The sequence below is a fragment of the Mustelus asterias genome, chromosome 7 (genome assembly GCF_964213995.1).
Source record: "Mustelus asterias chromosome 7, sMusAst1.hap1.1, whole genome shotgun sequence".
NCBI lineage: Eukaryota > Metazoa > Chordata > Chondrichthyes > Carcharhiniformes > Triakidae > Mustelus > Mustelus asterias.
The window spans coordinates 119,133,023-119,160,301 of record NC_135807.1 but is presented as its reverse complement, the minus strand read 5'-3'; positions in this window follow the sequence as shown (position 1 = coordinate 119,160,301).

Below are 27,279 nucleotides of genomic sequence, written 5' to 3'. Positions count from 1 at the left end.
CTTTCAATCAGAAGAGAGTGTGGATGATGAGAAGTGGGATGTGAGAAGGAGGATTAAGTATGAGGATACCATTACTTTTGATTGCTTCAGCCTGCCACTGGTATTAGTCTCAGCAATGACCAACCCAGTAATGGCCAGCCATAGAATCATAGAATCTCTACAGGACAGAAAGAGGCCATTTGGCCTATCGAGTCTGTACCGACCACAATCCCACCCAGGCCTAATCACCCTGACAATAGGGTCAATTTAGCATGGCCAATCAACCTAACCCGCACATCTTTGGAGTGTGGGAGGAAACCGGAATCCCTGGAGGAAACCCACGCAGAAACAGGGAGAATGTGCAAACTCCACACAGTGACCCAGAGCCAGAATTGAACCCGGGTCCCTGGCGCTGTGAGGCAGCATCGCTAACCACTGTGCCACTGTGCCACTCTATGGAGGCTAGAACATGCATGTCTCCCCCTGGTTTGGTCTTGCTGGCTGCAATTATGCACTGTCCTGCCCTGAAGTGAGAGGAAAGTGTGTTCGAGCGGTGTGCAAACTGTTTTGTTGGATAGCTGGAAGTGCGTGTAAGCTGTGAGATGTGGCATGAGACTTCCAGTGGTGCTGTGTGTGTGAGAGTGAAGTGAATCACATGAATATTATTATGTGGCCTGATTGATATGAGATTGTTGGTGGGTGAGTGATGGAGTGGTGAGCTGAGCAGTGTCTGAGGCCACTGCTGGAATTGGTGGTCATGAGACTTGAAGATATGTCCATTGACCTGGACCACAATTGAGAGGGCATTGAAATCCTTGCAGCACTGTATCCATCCTTGGTCTTAACATCTGACATTACCCTCTCTGGCTGTTTGTTCTCTCTGCCTTTCGGCTGTGTGACCAGAGGGCCTCCTTCTCCTTCTTTCTATTCATTTGACACTGGGTGGTCAGCATTTAGTGCCAATCCCTAGTTGCCCGAGGGCAGTTAAGAGTCAACCACATCGCTGTGGCTCTGGAGTCACATGTAGACCAGACCATGTTACAAAGACAGATTTCCTTCCCTAAAGGACATTAGTGAACCAGATGTGTTTTTCCGACAACTGACAATGGTTTCATGGTCATCAGTAGATTTTTAATTCCAGATTTTTAAAATTGAATTCAAATTCCACCACCTGCCGTGGCGGGATTCGAACCCCGGTCCCCAGAACATTAGTTAAGTTTCTGGATTAATAGTCTAGCGATAATACCATTGGACCATCACCTCCCACATAGGGGATAGAACATCTCTCCACCTTGTCAAATGTCTGAACCTTAAAACCCACACTCTCTTGAATGGTCAGATTCACTTATACTGCAATTTAGGGTTCTTGTTCTAGCCACAATGCACCTCCCCTTTAAAAAGCGCAGGACAGCTTTAAGTGGTGCTAGCCACTCACAATTTTGGTCCCTTACTGATGCATACAATGAATGGACAGCATGGTCAGTACTGGCTGGCCACAGAGACCATTCAAATGAGCAGGCAGTATGAAGTTGGCATGCTGTCAACGGGTGTGGATCAACAGCCTGTTGTGATCCCTGTGCCCATTTTCAAAAGCTATTCAATTTAAGCTGCATTGTCTCTTTAATGCCCTGGCTTTCAGTACATGTTAGATTTTGTAAGGAAAAGAAGTGCTTCTTCAGGCTTACTGCGGATATGGTCTAAAATGCAAAGATGCTTTAGGACAATCCAGCCCATAAGTATTAATGCTGGAGATTGTACTGAGGTAATAACTTGCTGTTAAAAGAAAGTAAATCTTGCATTTATATAGCACCTATCATGACTGCTGGATGTCCCAAAACACTTTACAGTGAATGAAAAAAAATTCTGAAGTGTAGTCACTGTTGCAATGTAGGAAATAAAACAACTAATTTGCACTCAGCAAACTACCATAAACAGAAATATGATGATCACTTTTTTTATGGTGTTGATTGTGGACTAAATATTGTCCAGGACATCAAGGATAACTCCCTTCGAAACAGTGCCATGGGATCTTTTATGTCCACATGAGAGGGCAGACCAGGCCTTTATTTAACATCTCATCTGAAAGATTCCCTTAGGTGTGAGTGGGACATGAACCCACAACTTTCAGAAGCAAGAGTGTAACCAATTGAACCGTGACTGACAGACAAATGCCATGAGCAAAAGGCTTATTGGTTCTGATGGACAACAGGAGTTCTGTGGCTCTTTGAAACAGGAATGGAAGTGGAATGGCTTGGAACAGGAATGGCTTGGAGCGTCATAGATACGATCCAGTCTCTCTGTGTGCATTGGGTCACGAAACAGCTCCACAGAAGCCTGGAGGGAATGTAAAAGGTTTTTCCAAAGGTTGTCCCCAGTGTTGTGAAGATCAGTCCATCTTGAAAGGCTGTTTTATCCGGTCGTGAAATATAGAACGAAGCGTCTAGGTCCTGGGATAAAGCAGTTAGCTATTTGACACTGAGAAGTGGAATTATTTCCTTATTCAGAGGGTTGTGAGTTCTCAAGCATTATTCAAGACATTCAAGAATGAGAGCACTAGATTTTTGCACACTAAGGGAATCAGCGGATAGGAGATAACGTGGATAAGTGCAGTTGTGGCTGAAGATTAGCGAGAATCTTATTGAATGGAGAGCAGGATCGAGGGCCAATAGAACCTAATCCTACTCCTAATATTCTTATGTTCTTTTATTTCTATTATTAAAGAATGGCAGGAAAGTTAAATTGTAGAATAGCCAACTAATGTGGATGTTGGAAATCAGAAATAAAAACAGAAAATGCTGGAACTACTCAACAGGTCAATCAGCATCCATGGACCTGAAACATTTGCTCTGTTTTTAATTCTCCCTCCAGGATGCTGCCAAATATTTCCAGCAGTCTCTGTGCCTATTTGTCTAACACTAGTGTGGGGAAGTTGCTGGATTCTATGATTATGAGTGTAGGTCTGAATTTTATAGACCACGCTTGGGTGGTAAAGCAGGCAGGAGGACCTGTAACTTATGGTGCCGTGCAATTGGCGACATACCCTCTGCCAGTTCGCTGACCTGGATCCCAGCTGTTGGGAAGGTTTTGGGTGGACCATCTACCCAGGACCCAATTGAGGCCCTTAAATGGGCAATTAGTGGTCAACTAATGACCTCATCCTGCTGCTGCTCTGAAATGACCGGTGGTGAGAAAAGACTTTGCCCAATGTGTAGCCTGGCAGGTTTAATTCTACCAGTCGATAAAGGTGAGGGGATGTGGGTGCCTCCTATCCTGGCCCCCGTGTCAGTCACAGGGCTGCATCCCACAGTTTTGCTTCCCAAGTACACCCTCCCCCCTGCCCTATCTAACAAGCATGCCGCCTCCCTTTGCTGGGATTTGTGCCAGGCCTCAGTGAGGGATTGGATGTGCCTGAATGTCTGGATCCATCACTGAATGGCATGTCCTCAACCTACCTGTAGTATGGGCAGTGACTACTGCTCAAAGAACAAAGAACAATACAGCACAGGAACAGGCCCTTCGGCCCTCCAAGCCTGCGCCGCTCCCTGGTCCCAACTAGACCATTCTTTTGTATCCCTCCATTCCCACTCCGTTCATGTGGCTATCTAGATAAGTCTTAAACGTTCCCAGTGTCCCCGCCTCCACCACCTTGCCCGGCAGCGCATTCCAGGCCCCCACCACCCTCTGTGTAAAATACGTCCTTCTGATATCCGTGTTAAACCTCCCCCCCCTCACCTTGAACCTATGACCCCTCGTGAACGTCACCACCGATCTGGGAAAAAGCTTCCCACCGTTCACCCTATCTATGCCTTTCAGAATTTTATACACCTCTATTAGGTCACCCCTCATCCTCCGTCTTTCCAGTGAGAACAACCCCAGTTTACCCAATCTCTCCTCATAACTAAGCCCTTCCATACCAGGCAACATCCTGGTAAACCTCCTCTGCACTCTCTCTAAAGCCTCCACGTCCTTCCAGTAGTGTGGCAACCAGAACTGGGCGCAGTATTCCAAATGCGGCCGAACCAACGTTCTATACAACTGCAACATCAGACCCCAACTTTTATACTCTATGCCCCGTCCTATAAAGGCAAGCATGCCATATGCCTTATTCACTACCTTCTCCACCTGTGACGTCACCTTCAAGGATCTGTGGACTTGCACACCCAGGTCCCTCTGCGTATCTACACCCTTTATGGTTCTGCCATCTTTCGTATAGCTCCCCCCTACGTTATTTCTACCAAAATGCATCACTTCGCATTTATCTGGATTGAACTCCATCTGCCCTTTTGCCCAAATTTCCAGCCTGTCTATATCCTTCTGTAGCCTCTGACAATGTTCCTCACTATCTGCAAGTCCAGCCATTTTCATGTTCGTCCGCAAACTTACTGATCACCGCAGTTACACCTTCTTCCAGATCGTTTATATAAATCACAAACAGCAGAGGTCCCAATACAGAGCCCTGCGGAACACCACTAGTCACAGGGATCCAGCTGGAAAAAGACCCTTCCACTACCACCCTCTGTCTTCTGTGACCAAGCCAGTTCTCCACCCATCTAGCCACCTCCCCCTTTATCCCATGAGATCCAACCTTTTGCACCAACCTACCATGAGGGACTTTGTCAAACGCTTTACTAAAGTCCATATAGACGACATCCACGGCCCTTCCCTCGTCAACCATTCTAGTCACTTCTTCAAAAAACTCCACCAGGTTAGTGAGGCATGACCTCCCTCTCACAAAACCATGCTGACTATCGTTAATGGGTTTATTCCTTTCTAAATGCGCATACATCCTATCTCTAAGAATCCTCTCCAACAACTTCCCCACCACGGACGTCAAGCTCACCGGCCTATAATTTCCCGGGTTATCCTTCCTACCCTTCTTAAATAACAGGACCACATTAGCTATCATCCAGTCCTCTGGGACCTCACCTGTGTCCAGTGACGAGACAAAGATTTGCGTCAGAGGCCCAGCGATTTAATCTCTCGTCTCCCTGAGCAGCCTTGGATAGATTCCATCAGGCCCTGGGGATTTGTCAGTCTTTATATTCCCTAAAAAACCTAACACTTCCTCCCTTGTAATGGAGATTTTCTCTAACGCGTCAACACTCCCCTCCGAGACACTCCCAGTCAACACATCCCTCTCCTTTGTGAATACCGACGCAAAGTATTCATTTAGGATCTCCCCTCTTTGGGCTCTAAGCATAATTCCCCACTTTTGTCCCTGAGAGGTCTGATTTTTTCCCTGACAACCCTTTTGTTCCTAACGTATGAATAAAATGCCTTGGGATTCTCCTTAATCCTGTCTGCCAAGGACATTTCGTGACCCCTTTTTGCCCTTCTAATTCCTCGTTTGAGTTCCTTCCTACTTTCTTTGTACTCCTCCAGAGCTCCCTCCGTTTTTAGCTGCTTGGACCTAATGTACGCCACTCTTTTCTTTTTGACCAATCCCTCAATTTCCCTGGTTATCCACGGTTCTCGAATCCTACCCTTCCTATCCTTCTTTTTTACAGGCACATGCCTATCCTGCAGCCCTAACAACTGTTCCTTAAAAGACTCTCACATGCCAGATGTGGATTTACCCTCAAACAGCCTCTCCCAATCAACAGCTGCCAATTTCTGCCTAATCCCTTTAAAGTTAGCCTTCCCCCAATCCAACACCTTACCCTTGGGACACCACTCATCCTTTTCCATCGCTATCCTAAAGCTAACAGAATTGTGGTCACTATTTGCCACATGTTCCCCGACCGAAACTTTGAAGACCTGACCGGGCTCATTCCCCAGTACCAGGTCCCGTATAGCCCCCTCTCTAGTCGGGCTATCTACATATTGTTCCAAAGAACCTTCCTGTACGCATTTTACAATTGCCTCCCCATTCAGACTCCCAGCCCTACCCGATTTCCAGTCTATACCAGGGAAATTGAAATCTCCCACTACAACAACCCTATTTTTCCTGCACCTATCCATTATCTCCTGACATATCCGTTCTTCCACTTCCCTTGGGCTGTTGGGGGGCCTGTAGTATACCCCCAACATAGTGACTGCGCCCTTCCTGTTTCTGAGCCCCACCCACAGTGACTCGTTACACCACCCCTCTGAATTGTCCTCCCTCTGCACCGCTGTAATATGCTCTCTAACAAAACTGCTACTCCCCCACCTCTTTTGGTCCCTCCTCTGTCTCCTGTTTGGCATTGCCATTGTGCGAGTTGCTGGCCTCGGATTGGCAGGACATCCGGCGGGAGCAGGACGAAAGTCCCATCTCTTCCTAATTAAAAGTCCATTGGCTGAAAATTTAAATCGGGGTGAGCACACTAAGGGCCCTATTTTACCATTTTGATTCTATGTGCTGGGATGTGTATCAGATACAACATTTAGAACATAGAACATAGAACATAGAAAGCCACAGCACAAACAGGCCCTTCGGCCCACAAGTTGCGCCGATCACATCCCCACCTCTAGGCCTATCTATAGCCCTCAATCCCATTAAATCCCATGTACTCATCCAGAAGTCTCTTAAAAGACCCCAACGAGTTTGCCTCCACCACCACCGACGTCAGCCGATTCCACTCACCCACCACCCTCTGAGTGAAAAACTTACCCCTGACATCCCCCCTGTACCTACCCCCCAGCACCTTAAACCTGTGTCCTCTCGTAGCAACCATTTCAGCCCTTGGAAATAGCCTCTGAGAGTCCACCCTATCCAGACCCCTCAACATCTTGTAAACCTCTATCAGGTCACCTCTCATCCTTCGTCTCTCCAGGGAGAAGAGACCAAGCTCCCTCAACCTATCCTCATAAGGCATGCCCCCCAATCCAGGCAACATCCTTGTAAATCTCCTCTGCACCCTTTCAATGGCTTCAACATCTTTCCTGTAATGAGGTGACCAGAACTGCGCGCAGTACTCCAAGTGGGGTCTAACCAGGGTCCTATAAAGCTGCAGCATTATCTCCCGACTCCTAAACTCAATCCCTCGATTAATGAAGGCTAGTACGCCATACGCCTTCTTGACCGCATCCTCCACCTGCGAGGCCGATTTAAGAGTCCTATGGACCCGGACCCCAAGGTCCTTCTGATCCTCTACACTGCTAAGAATGGTACCCTTCATTTTATACTGCTGCTCCATCCCATTGGATCTGCCAAAATGGATCACTACACACTTATCCGGGTTGAAGTCCATCTGCCACTTCTCCGCCCAGTCTTGCATTCTATCTATGTCTCGCTGCAACTTCTGACATCCCTCCAAACTATCCACAACACCACCTACCTTGGTGTCGTCAGCAAACTTACCAACCCATCCCTCCACTTCCTCATCCAGGTCATTTATGAAAATGACAAACAGCAAGGGTCCCAGAACAGATCCCTGGGGCACTCCACTGGTCACTGACCTCCATGCAGAGAAAGACCCCTCCACAGCCACTCTCTGCCTTCTGCAGGCAAGCCAGTTCTGGATCCACAAGGCAACAGCCCCTTGGATCCCATGCCCTCTCACTTTCTCAAGAAGTCTTGCATGGGGGACCTTATCGAACGCTTTGCTGAAGTCCATATAGACCACATCCACCGCTCTTCCTTCGTCAATGTGCTTGGTCACATTTTCAAAGAACTCAACCAGGCTCGTAAGGCACGACCTGCCCCTGACAAAGCCGTGCTGACTACTTTTGATCATACTAAACTTCTCTAGATGATCATAAATCCTGTCTCTCAGGATCCTCTCCATCAACTTACCAACCACTGAGGTTAGACTCACCGGTCGGTAATTTCCCGGGCTGTCCCTGTTCCCTTTCTTGAATATAGGGACCACATCCGCAATCCTCCAATCCTCCGGAACCTCTCCCGTCTCCATCGACGATGCAAAGATCATCGCCAAAGGCTCCGCAATCTCCTCCCTCGCCTCCCACAGTAACCTGGGGTACATCCCATCCGGTCCCGGCGACTTACCAACCTTGATGCCATTCAATAGTTCCAACACATCCTCTTTCTTTATGTCCACATGCTCGATCCTTTCTGTCCTCCGCAATCCAGCAGTACAACCACCCAGATCCCTTTCCACCGTGAATACCGAGGTAAAGTATTCATTAAGCACCTCCGCCATTTCTAACGGTTCCGCACAAACTTTTCCCCCTTCACCTTTTAAGGGTCCTATGCCTTCACATCTCATCCTTTTACTCTTGACATATTTGTAGAAAGCCTTGGGATTCTCCTTAATCTTACCCGCCAAGGTCTTCTCATGACCCCTTCTCGCTCTCCTAATTTCCTTCTTAAGCTCCTTCCTACATCGCGTATACTCCTCTAAATCCTTAACACCTCCTAGCTCTCTGAACTTAGACCCATTCTCTGGTGCCCTCATACGCACTCTGCCTGAAAAAATATCAGCGAGTCTGAACTGTGCTGCACAAGCCTGTGGGCGGGGCTTCACGCGCCCGAAACACTGCAGCTCCGATCGGCGCCTCCAACTGCGCATGCGCAGAAAAAAAATGATAGAATAACGCTCCCCTGCCACATCCCTTCTGGGCAGGATAATGCCTCCTCCTGGCCCCAAAAACATTGCCCCGCCCCCCACAACATTACTGACCCCCTTATCCCCCCACCCACCCGCCACCCAGACCAATCCCGGCCCCCTCCCCCTCTTCCCCCCACTGATCTCAGGCAGAGTGACAGTTGACCCCCCACTTCCCCCACATCAATCTCAGGCAGAGAGATCCACCCTCTCTCCTCCACCCTGCAGATATCAGGCAGAGTGATCCTTCTCATCCCCACCCCGGACCCTCCCGCACAAGGCCCCTATCTCCTCCGGACTCTGATAGCTGTGTGACACCTCCCTCCCTCCCCCCATGTCCCCAATCATTGAGGCACTGATCCAGCACACTCCCCTCCCCATCAGCACACCTGCAAGTGCTCACTTGCCTTCCCCTCAATGCTAACAAGCAAACTGCATGGAACTTGCTGGAATTCTCTGCCAAACTGCCTGCAGCTGATCTGCCCTAACGAGGGGCAGCTCCATTAAAAACACAAGAATGGACAGGCAGGCAGGCATTCCTGCACAGAATGTATGGATGACCAGCCACCCTATTTTCTGAGGATGACTTGCAGAGACTACTGGATGCAGCAGAGGTGAGGTGGAACACCCTCTTCCCCCCAGGAGGACGCAGACCCAGGGGGGCTGATGGAAATGTGGCCTGGGAGGCAGTCGCCACCTCAGTCAGTGCCAGGGCACTGGCCCCCCGAACCGCGAAGCAGTGCCATAAAAAAGTCAATAACCTCATCCGTGCAGTAAGGGTGAGTGCTTAACCCCATCTTGCATCTTCCCCCAAATCTCCCCCAGATCCTCCCATCCCCAGCACCTTGCATGCTTCCAGCAGCTCCTGACCCCCAAGCACCTCCAGAGGCCCACTGCGTTTGCCCTCTAAGGGCCACCACCTGATACTCTGCAGGAGTCACGCCACCATTTCTTTCATGGCTCCTTCTGTTTCCACAGGAGAAGACTGACCATAACACCCGTGAGAGCATGAAGACAGGGGCTGGTGAGCCAGATCTCTGGGTCCTCACCCCTTTTGAGGAGCGGGGCTGGAGCTCTCAAGGGAAGACGTGAGCACCTGTCATTCCTCCATTCACTTTGAGGCAACTTCTCGGGGGCATGAGTTTCGGGTGCGAGGGGCAAGGTTTAAAGGAGATGTACGAGGCATGTTTATTTGCACAGAGAGGGTCGTGGGTGCCTGGAACTCGCTGCCAGGGGGAGTTCGTGGATGCAGAAATGATAGTGACCTTTAGAGGGCATCTTTACAATTATGTGAATGGGATGGGAATAGAGGCATATGGTCCCCAGAAGGGTACAAATCAGATGGACACCTGGTTGCTACAGGCTTGGAGGGCCGAAGGGTCTGTTCCTGTTATATAACTTTTTTGGTTCTTTGTTCTATGTTCAATGGAAAAATGTGGATCATGTGTTTGACATCCCAGATTCCTCTCCCTCCCTTGCACTTAACCTTGTGTCCTGAGTTGCAGGGACAGATCGGGACTCCCGGGGCCTTCTGGACTCCCTGAGGCCTTCTGAACTCCAGGCCTATACTGCAGCTCCTGCCCGTTCTGGTCTAGACAGCTCGGATAATTCCTCGGACGATATGGGTGAAGGGACCTCCGAGGGTGGCAGCTGATGTTTTGGCGTCAGCTGCCACCTCATAACCCACCATCCCAGATACTGACACATTGGTGAGTCCAGTTAGTGGTGAGGCTTCTGGGTCACTCTCTGGTGAGCGCAACACATCTGATAATGTACATCAGGTGGAGGAGGGAACGTCCGAGACCTCTGGCACATGGGGGCCTGCCGGAGGTGAGGACTCAGCTGGCCCCAGGCTACATGTTGGGCCTCTGAGATCATTTTTCCCTCAGCTGCTGGGGATGCAGTAACAGAGCCAGGGAATGCAGGAGGGGCTGACGGCCGCACTGGAACAACTGTAAGGCTGTTGGGAGGAGTCCCAAAGCTTTCAGGTGGACCAGCTATTGCCTGTCTTGAGTGCTTCCCAGGCCAATACTGCAAGGGTGGTGTCTGCAGTGGAAAGCCTGGGGCAGGGGATCCTCACCATGAGTGGCAGGCTCCAAACGATGGCCGAGTCACAGCAGGCCACAGCTGAGGGACTGAACAGGCTTCTCAAGATTCTGCGGTCCATGGCTGAGAGGCTCGAGAGCTTGCAGGAGACCCAGTGGGACAGTGCTGAGACACAGCGGGCTATGGCAGCAGCTATTGAGAACGTGGCCCAGTCTCAGAGGGTCATGGCTGAGGGCTTTCTGAGCATGGCCCAATCTCAGAGGGCACTTGCTGCGACCATTGAGAGGTGGCCCCTGACTCAAGTGGCCATCACAGAGAGCTCGACCACCATGGGTAGAACTCAGGTCGTCCTCCAGGACTAGCAGTGTCAGGTGACGCCGGAGCTTCTGGAGCTCACTGCAGAAGCACCGCCATCCCATGGAGCGACCCAGGGACCCAAAGGAACCCCAAGGGAGGAGGAAAGGCTCAAGTCCATGCCGGGGCCTTCCAGCCAGGAGACTGTGGCTGTGGCTACACCTTCTGACTCCCCCTTTCCTGACACGGGGGCATCTCAGGCGCAGTGGGATGAAGAGGGTGTCATGGAAATGTCCCAGACACCTGAAAGCAGGCCAGGACCCTGAGGATCCAGGGCCTCCAGAGGATGCCCGCCACACACATCACAGGCCATGGGATATGGTAGGCAACTCGCCCCCTCCACCTCCGATGTACATTCTGGGGAGTCACTGAGACGTAGTGGTAGCCCAGGTAAGGTTAGGAGGTTGTGGTTGCCCTGAGATGGCACGGGTGAAGGGCTGCACTAGTTAGAAAAATATTTAAGTATCTTAACGTTTTCAGTTCACAAGTTTTTATGTTACAACGTCTTACTTGAACACCTTTATTGCAATTAAATATTTTTTCACCTCCCACCTGTGACTAATTTGTCTCAGATTTGTCTCGAATTGGGATCCACTTCCATTGATGATCGCCGGAGGGATGCTTCATGTTGGTGTCAGTTTGGGAGGCCCCTCAATGCTGTGTCACTGAGAAAAGGAAGCCACTGGTTCCCCAGACCCCACGAGCGATTCCCTCCCATCCCCACCCCACCCACCCCAGGGATGCAGGAGAAGGAATGAGCAGAGACCCCGGCAGTTCTGTGCGCGAGTGTCATTTGAACAGATGTCGGACACCGTGTGCCGCCGACGTCTCCGCCTCCAAAAAGAGACAGTTTCAGATCCCTTACCCACTACACAGACATGGGCCCAGGGGCCAGCGTGCATGTGGAACTCAGGTAGGAGTCAGACTAGTTTGCACCAGGGCATCATCATAATGGTGCTTAGCAAAGCGTCATCACCCTCCTGCCTACCATATAACTCACTAACAAAGGGTACCCAGACCCGTTACTCTGGTGTGACAATGTTGCAGGAGATAGAAGGAATTTTGGGAGGGGTGGGGGAGGGGGGGATGAAACCCACAGACACAAACCCCGAGCGAGTGAACCACTTGGTGATCAGAGCCTCCTTTGCTGCCCTCGTATGCCTCGTTTGAGCTGCCAACCCTCCAGTGCCTGGTTGGTGTTCTTCGGCGAGCTCTTCCTATTCTTCCTCTTCCTCCTCCTCCTCTTCCTCCTCCTCCTCTTCCTCCTCCTCCTCTTCCTCTTCCTCCTGCTGGTCATCCTCCCCAGTGACGCTCACCTGATCAGCCTCCACGTCCTCCTCCTCCTCCTCCAATATGTCACCTCTCTGTAGAGCCAGATTGTGGAAGGCACAGCACACGACCACAATGCAGGAAGAGATCACAGGGCTGTATTGGAGGGCCCCACCAGATCGGTCCAGTCACCGGAATCGCATTTTGAGGAGCCCAACGCACCTCTCCACTATTGCGCGGGTGGCTACATGGGCCTCATTATAGCGGGTCTCCGCCTCAGACACAAGCCTCTGCACAGGCGTCATCGGCCACGTCCGAAGCGGGTAACTCAGATCACCCACAAGCCACTGCTGCAGCCTGGGCTCCTCCTCAAATGCCTCCGGGATGTCAGAGCTCCTGACAATGAAACGGTCATGCACACTGCCTGGATGTCTTGCGCAGACATGCATAATGATCATATTATGGTCACACACTAGTTTAACATTCAGGGAGTGGAACCCTTTTCTGTTGTGTGGTGACCCACTGTAACTACATGTGTATGCTTGGACACAGCCATGCTGCACCTGGCCCGAGACTCCTCCCTTTCCACCTGAGACTCCTCCCTTTCCACCTGAGCAAGGTATAAAGGTGATGGTTCCTCCTCCTCACCTCAGTCTGGGCCAGGTTAGCTACAAGGGTGTGCTCTTTGTTCTTTGCGAATAAAAGCCTGTTATTTCACTCACTCGCTGGAGTCCTCGTATCGTGATTGATAGTGCATCATGTTGAAGGTCCGCGGATTCTGTAGGGGGGCCTTGAGGGTGACGTGTTTGCAGTCGATGGCCTCCTGTACATTATGCATCCCCGCAATGGCTGTGAACGAACCCTGCAGCTCGAGCTTCCTGATGGGCCTGGTCCAGGTTAAATTTGATGTACTGCCCAGCCCGGACATACAGGGCTTCTGTGACCTGCTTGACACAGGTGTGCACTGCTGATTGGGAGATCCCACAGACATCTCCGCTAGGGCTCTGGAAGGAGCCAGTCGCATAATATTTCAGAGCGGTCGTTAATTTGACAGCCACGGGAGTGGGTGCTCCACCCACCCCCTGCCTTTCGGTGCCAGGTCCTGCAACAGGATGCACAGGTGTTGCACTGTCTCCTTTTGGAGTCGGAGACGTTGGTGGCACATGGTGTCCGACATCTGTTCAAATGACACTCGGGCACGGAACTGCCGGGGTCTCTGCTCCCTCCTTCTCCTGCACCCACCCGTGGGTGAATGGCAGCCACCTCCTGCCTCTAGGGTTGTGTCCCTCTACTCCTGCAAGTGGTAAGGCCCGGGCCTCCTGTGCCCGCAATTCTTCCTCCAGCTCCTCCTCCTCAGCTCCAGCAGCAACCAAAGGAACAGCAAGATCAATTGGTTTCATCCCAAAAGCCATCTCGTCATTCTGAAGTGGGGGGTGGGGTGAGGGTGGGGGAGATGGAGAGGAACACATGTAGAGGTTAAAGAACGCTGCTTGCCCCTAGCACACCAACAGTCACAGCATCCCCCTCCAATTCCCCCAGCCACATGCTCCCCACAATCACAGCTCCCTCCAATTCCCCCAGACACATGCTCCCCACAATCACAGCTCCCTCCAATTCCCCCAGACACATGCTCCCCTCAATCACAGCCCCCCAATTCCCTCAGCCACATGCTCCCCATAATCACAGCCCCCCAATTCCCCCAGCCACATGCTCCCCACAATCACAGCCCCCCACTAATTCCCCCCCAGCCACATGCTCCTCACAATCACAGCCCTCCCAATTCCCCCAGCCACATGCTCCCCATAATCACAGCCCCCCAATTCCCCCAGCCACATGCTCCCCACAATCACAGCCCCCCACTAATTCCCCCCCCAGCCACATGCTCCTTTTAATCACAGCCCCCCCCCAAACCCCCACCCACATGCTCCCCACAATCACAGCCCCCCAGCCACATGCTCCCCACTATCACAGCCCCCCAATTCCCCCAGCCACATGCTCCCCATAATCACAGCACCCCCCATTCCCCCAGCCATATGCTCCACACAATCACAGACGCCAATTCCCCCAGCCACATGCTCCTCACAATCACAGCTCCTTGCAAAGTTGAGAGGCTGCAGCAGTGCTATTTGCAAGGGCTTTGAGCACATCCTTCAGCTGGAAGTAAGCTGAGTGCACTAGGACCCAGCAGCACCACAAGACCCTAGGTCCGTGCTGCAAATTGGACATTGGAGACCCTGCTGAGCAACAGCCCCTCACCCCCCCGACACACTCGCAGAGCCGCCACTGACCCAAGACAGAAAATGGCTGCAACAAAAGGACACCCATGAGCAACAGAGAGCAGTCGGACACCATGCACTGACCTCTTCACTAACCCTCACTGATGGAGCACCCGAATTGGCTTTTATTGAGCATGCCTATTTCGTGCCGATTCCAGATTGGTGAACGCGGTGGTAAAGGGGGAAGTGCTGGTAAAGTCGGCCGTGCAGACCATTAATTCAATTTAAATGCATGCAAATGCATTTAAAAGGCCATCGCGCCCATTTCGGGCGCGGTCCCGATCGTGGCCTATTTCGGGCCTTGGTAAAGGGGGAACCAGCACAGAGGCGGGCGTGGATTGCACTACTCACCTCACGCCCGACTTTACCAAGTTTTCGCGCCCAATAACAGGTGCAACCTGATAGTAAAATCGGGCCTTAAGTGTGTGCAGGCTCTTCCCTGAAATTTAAAGGTTTTTTAAAAAAGTTTATTTATTCATGTCACAAGTCGGCTTACATTAACACTGCAATGAGGTTACTGTGAAAATCCCCTAGCCACCTGTTCGGGTACACTGAAGGAGAGTTTAACATGACCAATGCACCTAACCAGCACGTCTTTGGAGTATGGGAGCAAACCAGAGCACCCGGAGGAAACCCACGCAGACACGGGGAGAACATGCAGACTGTGCACAGTGACCCAAGCCGGGAATCGAACCTGGATCCCTGGCGCTGTGAGGCGGCAGTGCTAACCACTGTGCCGCCGTGCCGCAGTATGGGGAGACCACCTTCAGTGTAAAATCCAGCCCTTTGTGAGTGAGCGTTTGAACAAACCTGAGCTAATCTGAGAGAACCAGTACAGATTTGTACAGATTAAGTTGTGTCTTCCAAAACTAGGTGCATTTTTTGAGAGGTAAACTAATGTGGTGGATATGGGATTGTCTTTGCCTGTTGTTTATGTGGACTTTCTCAAGGTACCCAACAATGTTGCTCATGAAATAAATTGGATTGAAGGATTGAATTGGAGAAAACTCATTGGTTTCAATAAAGAAGGAATGATCAACCTTGTTCTGTCCTGTGCAACACTGCCACCAAACATGTTGGTGCAGCCACAGCCAGCCGTGCGAATGCTCACTGTTTACCAACAAGGGCTAGGATATGTGCCTATTACAGAGTGCCAACTGTTTGTACATCGCAATGATTGCAGTTGCAGCACCAACACAGGTATCTGCTCCACAAAATCCGTATAATGAGGAAGATCTCAAATCCATCCAGGATATATTTCCTAACATGGATGAAGAAGTGATCCACTCAGTGCTGGAAGCACAGAGGGGCAACAAGGATGCAGTAATTAATGATTTTCCCCAGCTCCGGAGTACAGGAAAGAGAGAGAATCTGGTGAGCTGGTGCAACGACAATAATCTCTCCCTCAATGTCAGTAGTCATCGACTTCACGAAACACAGTGGAGGACATGCCCCTGTCCATATCAACAGGGCTGAAGTGGAAATGGTCACAAATTTCTAGGTGTCCAGATCACCAACAACCTGTCCGGGTCCCTCCACGCCAATGCTATAGTTAAGAAAGCCCACCAACGCCTCTACTTTCTCAGGAGGCTAAAGAAATTTGGCATGTCCGCTACATCCAATTTTTATAGATGCACCATAGAAATCATTCTTTCAGGATGTATCACAACTTGGTATGGCTCCTATTCTGACCAAAACCGCAATCCATTGACTCCGTCTACACTTCCCGTTGCCTCAGAAAATCAGCCAGCATAATCAAGGACCCCCACGCACCCCAGACATATTCTCTTCCACCTTTTTCCATTGGGGAAAAGATACAAGAGTCTGAGATCACCTACCAACCAACTCCAGAACAGCTTCTTCCCTGCTGCCATCAGACTTTTGAATGGACCTGCCTTATATTAAGTTGATCTTTCTCTGCACCCTAGCTATGACTGTAACACTACATTCTGCACCCTCTTTTTTCCTTCTCCCATATGTACTCTATGAATGGTATGCTTTGTCTGTTTAGTGTGCAAGAAACAATACTGTATTTCAATGTGTCCCAATACATGTGACAATAATAAATCCAATCAAATAAAATCAATGAAGAATCCTAGGAATATATGCAGTCACTGTTAATATTGCCAAGTCTCCAAAATAACCGACGCATTAAAGACTTTGAGCTTTCTTCCTGCCGATCTTTCTTGCTTACGAATGTATGTGTCCAGTAAACAGCACGTTGTACAAAGTTTGTAACTGTATCAAACATAAAAAGGCATTCCATAATCCAAGCTCATATGCTTAAATTCAGAATGGCTGATTAAATTCATACCTCGTAGTTACCGTATAACAAGTGTTGTTCCACTGAGCTTGGTTAAACTTGATGTTAATGTCTTTGAAGTATGTCTATTGTGCTTTCAGCAGCTTTTAATGCTGATTGTACACCTATCAAGTGCTTTGAGAATTGTCTTATTTCTTGGAGTTCATTAACAATGTATATTAAGTGGAGAAAAAATAGGGAATTGCTTAAGTTAGGTGACAGAGATTAGAGATGTTGCATAGGTACATGTGACTAGGGATCTATACCAGGACCTCAGTTTTTCACTATATTTATAAATGACTTGGATGAAGGAACAGAGAGAGCTGTGTATCCCAGTTTGCTGACACCACCAAAATAGTGTTGCGGTAAATACTCTCGACGGAAGCTAAACTTTGCAAAGGGACATTTGATAAATTAAGTGAGTGGGCAAAGGTATGGCAGGTAGAGTTCAATGTGGGAAAGTGTGAGGTCATCCACTTTGGACCTAAGGTTTAAGATTCTAAGAAAAAAGCAGAAACTGTTGGATAAAAATCAGCAGATCTGGCAACATTTCGCTCCAGGTCAATGATCTTTCATCAGAAATGATTCTACATTAGAAAGCCACACCACACATGCAGACTGGTAGCACTTTGCACAGTCAGATTTTTGGGAATTCCTTCCATGTCAATGCTTGTATTGGATCTGGATCTTCCCATCTGACTGATGGTACATTTGCTAAGTTACCGAGTTCCCCACAGGCATCAGAATGAGCAGGATAGGGATTTGGGGTCCACATATTTGGATGGCACGGTGGCACGGTGGTTAGCACTGCCGCCTGACAGCGCCAGGGACCTGGGTTCAATTCCCGGTTTGGGTCACTGTCTGTGTGGAGTCTGCACATTCTCCCCATGTCTGCATGGGTTTCCTCCGAGTGCTCTGGTTTCCTTCCACAGTCCAAAGGTGCGTAGGTTAGGTGGATTTGCCGTGCTAAATTGCCCCTTAGTGTCAGGGGGACTAGCTAGGGTAAATGTATGGGGATAAGGCCTGGGTGGGATTGTGGTTGGTGCAGACTTGATGGGCTGAATGGCCTCCTTCTGCACTGTAGGGATTCTATGATTCTATATATTGCAGGTTTCTCTCAAATCCAGGCCATCATTGACTGCACACATTCTGCCATGATAGCCTTTTATCTTCATGAACTTCAAACCCTTTCATTCACTCAATAAATTTCTGGTATGTGAAAATAAAGCTCTGTGTTTCCTTAAGTGGAAGCTGCTTCATGTTCCACTCACACTCCAGTCCCCTGTACAGCTGGTTCATTGGGAAAAAAAGGCTTGCACATGTGGCTCATGAATCCCCTATGGGTACTCCACTTGCTGGTTAAACTACACTATAACCAGACCCAAGGGTCAGTTATAACCTTTATTGCATTTAACATATCTGGTGGCTTCCTCCAGTACAGCCTGGAGAGAGAGTCCCATATTGCTGTGGCAGGCATGCTCTTAAATTCATCTTTGAATCTCCTCTCAGCCTTCTTCTCTCCAAGGATATCAGTCCCAACCTCTCCAACCTATCCTCATGACTGAAGTTTTTCATCCCTGGAATCATTCTTGTAAACCTTTTCTGCACTTTCCCTAATGTGTTCACATCCTCTCTGTAGTGTGGCGCCCAGAACGACAAAAAATTCCACTTGAGGTAGAACTAGTGCCTGTATAAGTTCAGCATAACCTCCTTGCTCTTGTACTTTATGCCCCTATTAATGAAGCCCGGAATACTATATGCTTTATTAACTACTCTGTCCACCTGCCCTACCACCTTTAATGACTTATGCACTTCTGCACCCAGGTCCCACTGCTCCTGCACTCCCTTATGAATTGTATCCCTTATGTTCAATTGTCTGTTTGAATTCTTCCTCCCAAAATACATCACTTCACAATTCTCTGCATTGAACTTCATCTCCCCCCTCCACTTGACTATGCCCTTTTGACCTTCTACACTCTACTCCTCAGTGTTTGCAACATTTCTCAGTTTCATATCATCTGCAAACTTTGTAATTGTCCCATGTACACCAAGATGTAGGTCATTAACATACATCAGGAAAAGCAAGGATCCCAACACCCACCCCTGCTGTGGGCCGCTCAACATGGCTCCACCTGGTCCATCAAGGCGCAATCCACTTCCAGGTTCAGCAATTTGACAGTGAGGCAAAACGGCAGTGGCAGAGGGAAGCTAACCCAGGGCTGGGAATTCCCCCTCCTCCACCGCAGCAACTTGTCCCCACTGTGGAAGATCTTGTGGCTCCAGAGTCAGGCTCCTCATTCATCTGAAGACTCACCAAGCCTGACGGACGTCATCTGTGATTTTGAGTGACTGTCACCACTGTTGACAACAACCTGGGGCATTCTACCACAAACCGTGGTCCAGCTCGAATAATATCCATTGACCATTGCTCTCTGCTTCCTATTATACAGCTAATTCTCTATCCATGCTGCTTTTGTCCCTTTTATTCCATGAGCTAATATTTCTCATCAGTCCATGTGTGACACTGTATCGAACGTCTTTTAGAAATCCATGTATACCACATCAATAGTATTACCCTCATCAATCTTTTCTGTTACCTCTTCAACAAACTCCAGCAAATTAAACACTACTTCCCCAGAGAAATCCAAATTAGCTCTTCCTAATCAACCCACATTTTTCCATGTCATTACTGATTCTATCCTGAATAATTGTTTCTGGAAGCTTGCCTACTACTGATGTTAAACTGACTGGTCTGTAATTGCTGGGCTTATCCTTACAAGCTTTTTTATACAAGGCCGTAATATTTGCAATTCTCCAGTCTTCTGGCACCTCCCCTGAGTCTTGGGAAGACTGAAAAACTATGGCTGGTGCCCCTGAAATTTCCAACGCCAGTTCCTTCAACATATGTCGATGCATCTCATCCAGTCCCTTGTCAACTTTAAGTACCCACAGTCTATCCTTATCGATTTTGAACCCTTCCAGTGACAAGAGCTTCCTCGTCTGTCACCATGGCCTAGGGAGCACGTAACCTCTTGATTGCTAAGTGTGCAAGCCTCTATTTTCACATCCTGGATAGAGTGGACATGGAGAAGATGTTTCCAATAGTAGGCGAGACTCGGATCTGAGGGCACAGCCTCAGAATAAAGGGACAACCTTTTAGATCCGAGATGAGGAGGAATTTCTTCAGCCAGAAGATGGTGAATCTACGGAATTCATTGCCACAGAAGGCAGTGAAGGCCAAGTCATTGAGTATACTTAAGACGGAGATAGATAGGTTCTTGATTGGTAAGGGGATCAAAGGTTATGGGGAAAAGGCGGGAGAATGGGGTTGAGAAACTTATCAGCCATGATTGAATGATGGAGCAGACTTGATGGGAGGAATGGCCTATATCTTAAGGTCTCATCCCTAGACATGTTTAAATCATGGTAATCACCAATTAGCTGCACCAATTGCATGCTGAAGCCAGACTTTTCAAGAAGCAAGTCTCAATAGCACAATACCGTCGTAGCTTCCGTATTCATACCTTTCCCCCAAATGAACCCCAAAACGTCTCCCTTTTTGTATTTACCCCATTGATTTGATCCAGTGAAGAGGCTATCGGACGAATGCGGACGCACTTTCTGCCAGCTATGGAGCGGTTTCCCAGTTATTGTGCTGAGCCATCATCAATTCTCGTTTGTACTGCTCCTGAGAAAAGGGAGGAGAAAGTGACAGTCAAGCTGAACCAGGCTTTTTCCTGCGATTAACTGAATGTGCAGCGCAGTGTAATTTTATCTATTTGTTCTGCAGCAATTACTAAGAACCAGGATGGCTTCCACCCTGCAGTATATAATTTAAGCCAGCCAACACTGCTTCATGTATACCATCCCAGGGCAGGGGAAAAGCTGTCGTAAATTGCTCTATAATTCAATGAAGGAGAAGAGATTCTGCAAGCCTTGCACAAAAGCTGCTTAATTTCCCAAGAAAGTGCAGCTCGGTTTTTTTTTAAAGGCTGAGAAACTTTATTAACACTCCCATTTGTGCTTCATTCATGTGTCTGAGGTTCTGCTGAGCCAAGGAGAACTACTGAGGGTAATTACTGAGCTTCTTTGGTGAGCGGCTGAATGAGAGCCCTGTCAGCTAACTCCCATAATGCCAGGAGCAGTCCCATTTGCAACAGAATAGGCACACTGGTTAAACGGACACAGAAAACCACGCGGAGATACACAGAGGAGAGCACGCACTATGCCATTAACCTCTGCCACTTGAGGACATTGCTCACAGAATGGGTGCTGCCTTCCAGCTGAATTGATTGCTGTGGGCAGCCATTCTGTCCCTTGGCTGTACATCTGAATGGGGAAGCAGGCATCAGAAGATCAGGACACACCCTTGGAAAGCTGCCAGCACTTCTTAAAGAGGACTTTGTTCAGCCTACAGGAAGTGGTGCCCGTAATGGGGTGGGGGGGTTGAAGCTGGAAGAGCGCGGCTGTCTGGTTCTGTGACGGTGCTCCAGGGGTGATGTCACAGGAAGTGGGGAGGAGAAGGAAGATTCCCCATCCGTGGGGGTGCTGGAAGCCCTCCGAACATCTGGGGGGTGATTGTCACAGCCCACTGTGCTGCTTTAGCTTTAACAGCGCAGCAGCCCAGGAGACTCAAGCAGAGACCGTTTAGCGGGCACTTCGCTGGGCACCACGGCCTTCGCGAGTCTCCAGCCTCCGGATTTCTGGTGCCGTCAGCTCTGCACCAGAAATCGGCGTGGATCTGTATAAATTATGGTAATGAGGGTTACCATACAATTACCCGGGTCTCTGGGCCCACTGAAGTCTACTCCCCCACCAGGAGTGGTTCAGTTGCGGGCAGTTGGCAGCCCAACCCCGTTGGAGCGAAGGAGGGGCCATCAAGGCCCTGCAGGAGGTTGGGGGTAAGGGGGGGGGTGCCCCCTGGGCATTACCAGCCTGGCAGTGCCAGCCTGGACCCCAGGCACTGCCCAAGGGGCAAAGTAGCAATGCCCAATGGGCACCTCGGCACTGCCCACGGGACAATGCCAAGGAGGTGGGGCCCAATTGGTGTGGGGCCGATATGGGAGGGGAGATCGGTGAGGGTGGGGGTGGGGAGTCCTGCTGCCGCTCTGTACTCGACAGTGACAGAGGAGGGAGGCTAGCCATCGGGGGGGGGGGGTTAGCCTGTGGGGGGGAGAAGTTGGGGGGGGGCATCATTGGCAGCGGGGGGGGGGATTAATCGGGATGGGCGGTAAGGGGGGAGGGAGATTGGGAAATCTGGTGGGTGGGAGGGACGGGAGAGATCGAGGGGCCAGGGCGGAGCTGGCCAGCGATCGGGAGGCCGACAGTGCGGGGCTACTGCGCATGTGCCGATCTCTGCTCTGACAGACCGGCGCATGCGCAATGGCCCGCTCAGCGCTATGCTGCCGGCCTCTCCAGCGGGAATAGGCCCCGCCCACAGATTTTTAATGATAATCACGCTAGAGCTCTCTGTGATGCACAAAATGTGGGAGATTCATTTCGAAAATTCCGCTGAAAAAAACAGCAGGATTTACTCCAATTTTTACGTGAATTAGACACTTAGAATTTTTTTGGAGAATCCCATCGCTGGTAGTCAGACAGAAGGACGAGGTAGTGCCATTGTAATATTGTCACTGGACTCATAATCCAGAGACCCAGGACAAGATCCAGGGATCCGGGTTTAAATCCCACCATGGCAGATAATGAAGTTTGATGTAAAAAAAATCTGGAATTAAAAGTCTAATGATGACCATGAAACCAATTGGTGTAAAAACCCATCTGGTTCATTAATGTCCTTTAGGGAAGGAAATCTGCCGTCCTTACCTGGCTTGGGTCACTGTCTGTGTGGAGTTTGCACATTCTCCTCGTGTCTGCGTGGGTTTCCTCCGGGTGCTCCGGTTTCCTCCCACAGTCCAAAGATGTGCGGGTTAGGTTGATTGGCAATGCTAAAATTGCCCTTAGTGTCCTGGGATGCACAGGTTAGAGGGATTAGTGGGTAAATATGTGGGGGTAGGGCCTGGGTGGGATTGTGGTCGGTGCAGACTCGATGGGCCGAATGGCCTCTTTCTGTGCTGTAGGGATTCTAAGATTCTAAGATTCTACCTGGTCTGGCCTACATGTGACTCCAGAGCCACAGCAATGTGGTTGATTCTCAACTGCCCTCTAGAATGGAGGACAGTTAGGGATGGGCAATAAATGCTGGCCCAGCCAGTGATGTTCACGTCCAATAAAATAAATAAAGGTTGCAAACAAAATGGACTCAGGGCCATTGCTCAAAGGTCATGAATGCAATGTCAGAAGTTTCATGCCCGCTGTTATCATGCAGCAGAGTTAAGGGCAAAATAATAAAGTCAGACAAAAATATATTTAATTCAGTGACGTAATGAAACAATGTTTGATTGTAGATTTGAGGTTACAAAATTAGTTATTACCCTTCACTTACAAATGTATATTTATGCAAAATAATGCCTTCAGGACACAGATTCAGTCTTTGCTCTGCACTCTTTAAACTCCTTCTCTCGCCATGTTGTGCTCCCCCAATTCTTAAGCCATCTCGTTCACAAGGCTATGGGGCCAAAGCAGGGGAGGGGAGTAAATTGGATAGGTCAGGCATGATGGCCCAACTGGCCTCCACCTCTGCTTGTATATTCCCATATTTGAGAAGAGATTTTTAGGATTTTAAAGAGTGGCGGCACGGTGCCACAGTGGTTAGTACTGCTGCCTCACAGCGCCAGCGACCCGGGTTCAATTCTGGCTTGGGTCACTGTCTGTGACCCAAGAAGGACTTGGACAGGTTAGGTGAGTGGGCAAAGAAGCGGCAGATGGAATACAATGTGGAAAAGTGTGAGGTTATGCACTTTGGAAGGAGGAATGGAGGCATAGACTATTTTCTAAATGGGAAAATGCTTAGGAAATCAGAAACACAAAGGGACTTGAGAGTCATTGTTCAAGATTCTCTTAAGGTTAAAGTGCAGGTTCAGTCGGCAGTTAGGAAGGCAAATGCTATGTTAGCATTCATGTCGAGAGGGCTAGAATACAAGAGCAGGGGTGTACTTCTGAGGCTGTATAAGGCTCTGGTCAGACACCATTTGGAGTATTGTGAGCAGTTTTGGGCCCCATATCTCAGGAAGGATGTTCTGGTTTTGGAAAGGGTCCAGAGGAGGTTCACAAAAATGATTCCTGGAATGAAGAGCTTGTCGTATGAGGAACGGTTGAGAACTCTGGGGAGTGTACTCATTGGAGTTTAGAAGGATAAGGGGGATCTTATTGAAACTTACAGGATACTGTGAGGCCTGGATAAAGTGGATGTGGAAGGGATGTTTCCACTAGTAGGAAAAACTAGAACCAGAGGGCACAACCTCAGGCTAAAGGGACGATCCTTTAGAACAGAGATGAGGGGGAATTTCTTTAGCAGAGAGTGGTGAATCTGTGGAACTCAGAGTAAATATGTTGGGTTACGAGAGTAGGGACTGGGTGGGATTGTGGTCGGTGCAGACTCGATGAGCCAAATGTCCTCCTTCTGCACTGTAGGGATTCAATTATTCTATGATTCTACGAAGATGTCAAGATAAGGACACTGCTCCGTTGCTGCTGCACCAGCGCTCAGAGAGCTCACCTCCCACCAGCGCCCTGCTCTCTCTAACCAGTAGTACATCATATTTCACTTCATATTATTCAGCACACCCTCATACTCAAACCATGGAAAAGTTATTTTCAATCCAGGATAAAGCAGTATGCTTGATTGCTACCCCTTCCACAAATCTCCAGTCCCTCCACCACTGACAAACAGTGGCAGTCGTGTGCACCATCTGCAAGATGCATTGCAGAAATTCACCAAGGTTCCTTCGGCAGCAGCTCCCAAACCCACGACCGCTACCATCCAGAAGGACAAGAGCGGCAGTTACCTAGGAACACCATCACCTGCAAGTTCCCCTCCAAACCACTCATTTTGATTTGATTTGATTTATTATTGTCACATGTATTGGTATACAATGAAAAGTACTGTTGCTTGTGCACTATACAGACAAAGCATACCGTTCACAGAGAAGGAAAGGAGAGAGTGCAGAATGTGATGTTACAGTGATAGCTCGGGTAAAAGAGTTCGAATGAAGTTTTAGAAGCTTAGAACAAGAGTAAAAGATGGAATTAGAAGGCATGCTGGGCTCAGCTTGCAAGAAGTCGCCATGCTCCGGTGCCATCCTGACTTGGAAAAAAAGCTTGTCAGTCCTTCACCGTTGCTGGGTCTAAATTCTGGAACTGCCTCCCTAACAGCACTGTGAGTGTACCGACACCTCAGGGATTGCAGTGGTTCAAGAAGGCAGCTCACCATCACCTTCTGACGGATAACTGGGGATGGGCAATAAATACTGGCCAGCCAGTGATGCCCACATTACATAAATAATAAAAAAAATACATGAGAACATATTTCATAAGATTGTCAGTAACACACTTTTGTCTCCCATCCCCCCCCCCCCCCCCCCCCCCCCCCCAACAAAACTGGCTTAAAGACAGAAAACAATGATTCTGGAGGATAGTAGACAATGGCTTCGATCTCCCAGTCTCTGGATGGTCTGTGACCAGATATACCCTGGGAGATGTCCAAGGGGACTCCTTGGAAATCTCAATGCAAGGACTCTGCAGAAACTGTCTGGGAAGTTTTAACTTCTGATCAGCAAATCCCCAGCGCCTGGGACCCTCTGATAAAATCTCCAACTCTGAGTTAGACACTTAAGGGATCTGCCTTACCTGTATAGTTACCCATGAAATTTTAGACTGAAAGTAAGCATTCTACCCCCTGGGTAACTATACAATTGACCCTCTCCCCCTCCCAATTCCCCACTGACCTCTTCCCTTAAATCCCCTCCTCAACCTTTGAGACAGCTCAACCCTCAGACTCCCCTGCCAGCGTCCAACTCATCCACCAACCTTCTGGCTCCCCCAACACTGTCCTCCATAACCCTCGATCCCCTCACCCCATTGACACTTCAAATCTCCCTGACCCTACAATCTAACCTGGCCTTACCTCAAAATCCCTACCCACCCCACTATTCTTCCACCTGCCATTCTGCCCACCCTGTCACCAAAGACCCTGCCACAATACCCACCCTGCCATTCTGCCATGATGCTACATACCACCCTTCCACCTCCAGCCCTGCCACCCTACACACATTGCCACCTACTACGCTAATTATCTTGTCACTTACATCCCTGCCACCTTATACACCCTGCCACCTCCCACCCTGCCAGCCTACTCACCCGACCAGCCTACCTGCTTCCCTCTCTCGCACTTATTCACTAATACACTGAGAAGCTGTTTAAATGTCCCGAAGCTTTTCAGTGTATTAGTGAATGAAAGCCTATCAGAATATAGCAGCTAGTGCTGTAAAATGCATGTTTTGGCTTCCTCCGATGGTCCTGAACTCTGAGGAAGCACTCCTAGAGCAGGAAAGCTCCACATTTCTGAAGAGGCCCCAATCTGAAGTCCGGGACGGAAATGCAGAGCCCCGATACTGACACTGGGGATGGTACCAGTCAAGTGCAACAGGAAGTACATAGGCTAGCAGAATAAGCGGACAGCAGGCAAAGGAAATTGAATACAGGACAGTTTAAGGTGATGCAGTTTGGCAGAAGGAATAAGAAAAGGCAATATAGACTAAACTGCACTGTTTTAAAATGTGTACAGAGACCTGGGGGTAAATGTGCACAGATCTTTGAAGGTGGCGGGACATATTGAGAGAGCAGTCGGCAAAGCAGATGGGATCCTGGACATATATATAGAGGTTGTGAATTCAAAAGCAGGCAAGTTATGCTGATCCTGCTCTGGTCAGGCCACAGCCAGAGTGCTGAGTTCTGCTCTGGGTTACCACATCTTTGGAAGGATGGTCCCAAGGATGGGTGACTTTTGTTCCAAAGTTAGGTTGGAGAAGTTGCGATTGCTCAGGTCTCCCTGAAGTGATTTAATGGGCGTTGGACTGCTAATGGGCTCGAGGGCAAGACTTTCGCCCTCATATGTGGAGACGTCACACTTCCTCAGGCTGTTGACCAATCAAATAGCTGGAGGTGCTGTAGTCTCCATAGTGCCACCAGGCGTCATGCCCACTTTTTAGACTGCAGGCAGTCCCTAACGCCAAGGGGCTATGGAGTTGGACACTGAGGTAAGTCTGGGGTTTTGCTGGGGTCAGGCTGGCAGTGCCAGAGAGGTGTTAAGGAGTCAAATCTGGGTGGTCATGGTGTTGGGGTGGGTGAGGTGGAGGGGGGAACACAGAGCCGGGTGTGAGTGCCATTGTTGTTGGGGCAGGTGGGGGGGTGCTTCCTTAAGCATGTGGTGCCTGAACAGGGTACCATCATCCTCCAAAAAGACGAATAGATTTCACCTGGTGGTTTCAGCATGAGGACTGGAAATCGACTGCTGGTAAAATGCCAGTGATAGCAAAAGGAGGTCCTTAAATGCTTGTTAATAGGCTAAGAAGCTCAACTGACCCATGGGGTGAGGGCGGTGGGCTGTCTTCCCACACCACTGGTAAAATGCCAGTTGAGGCAGGTAGATGACACCTGATTTTTTTTT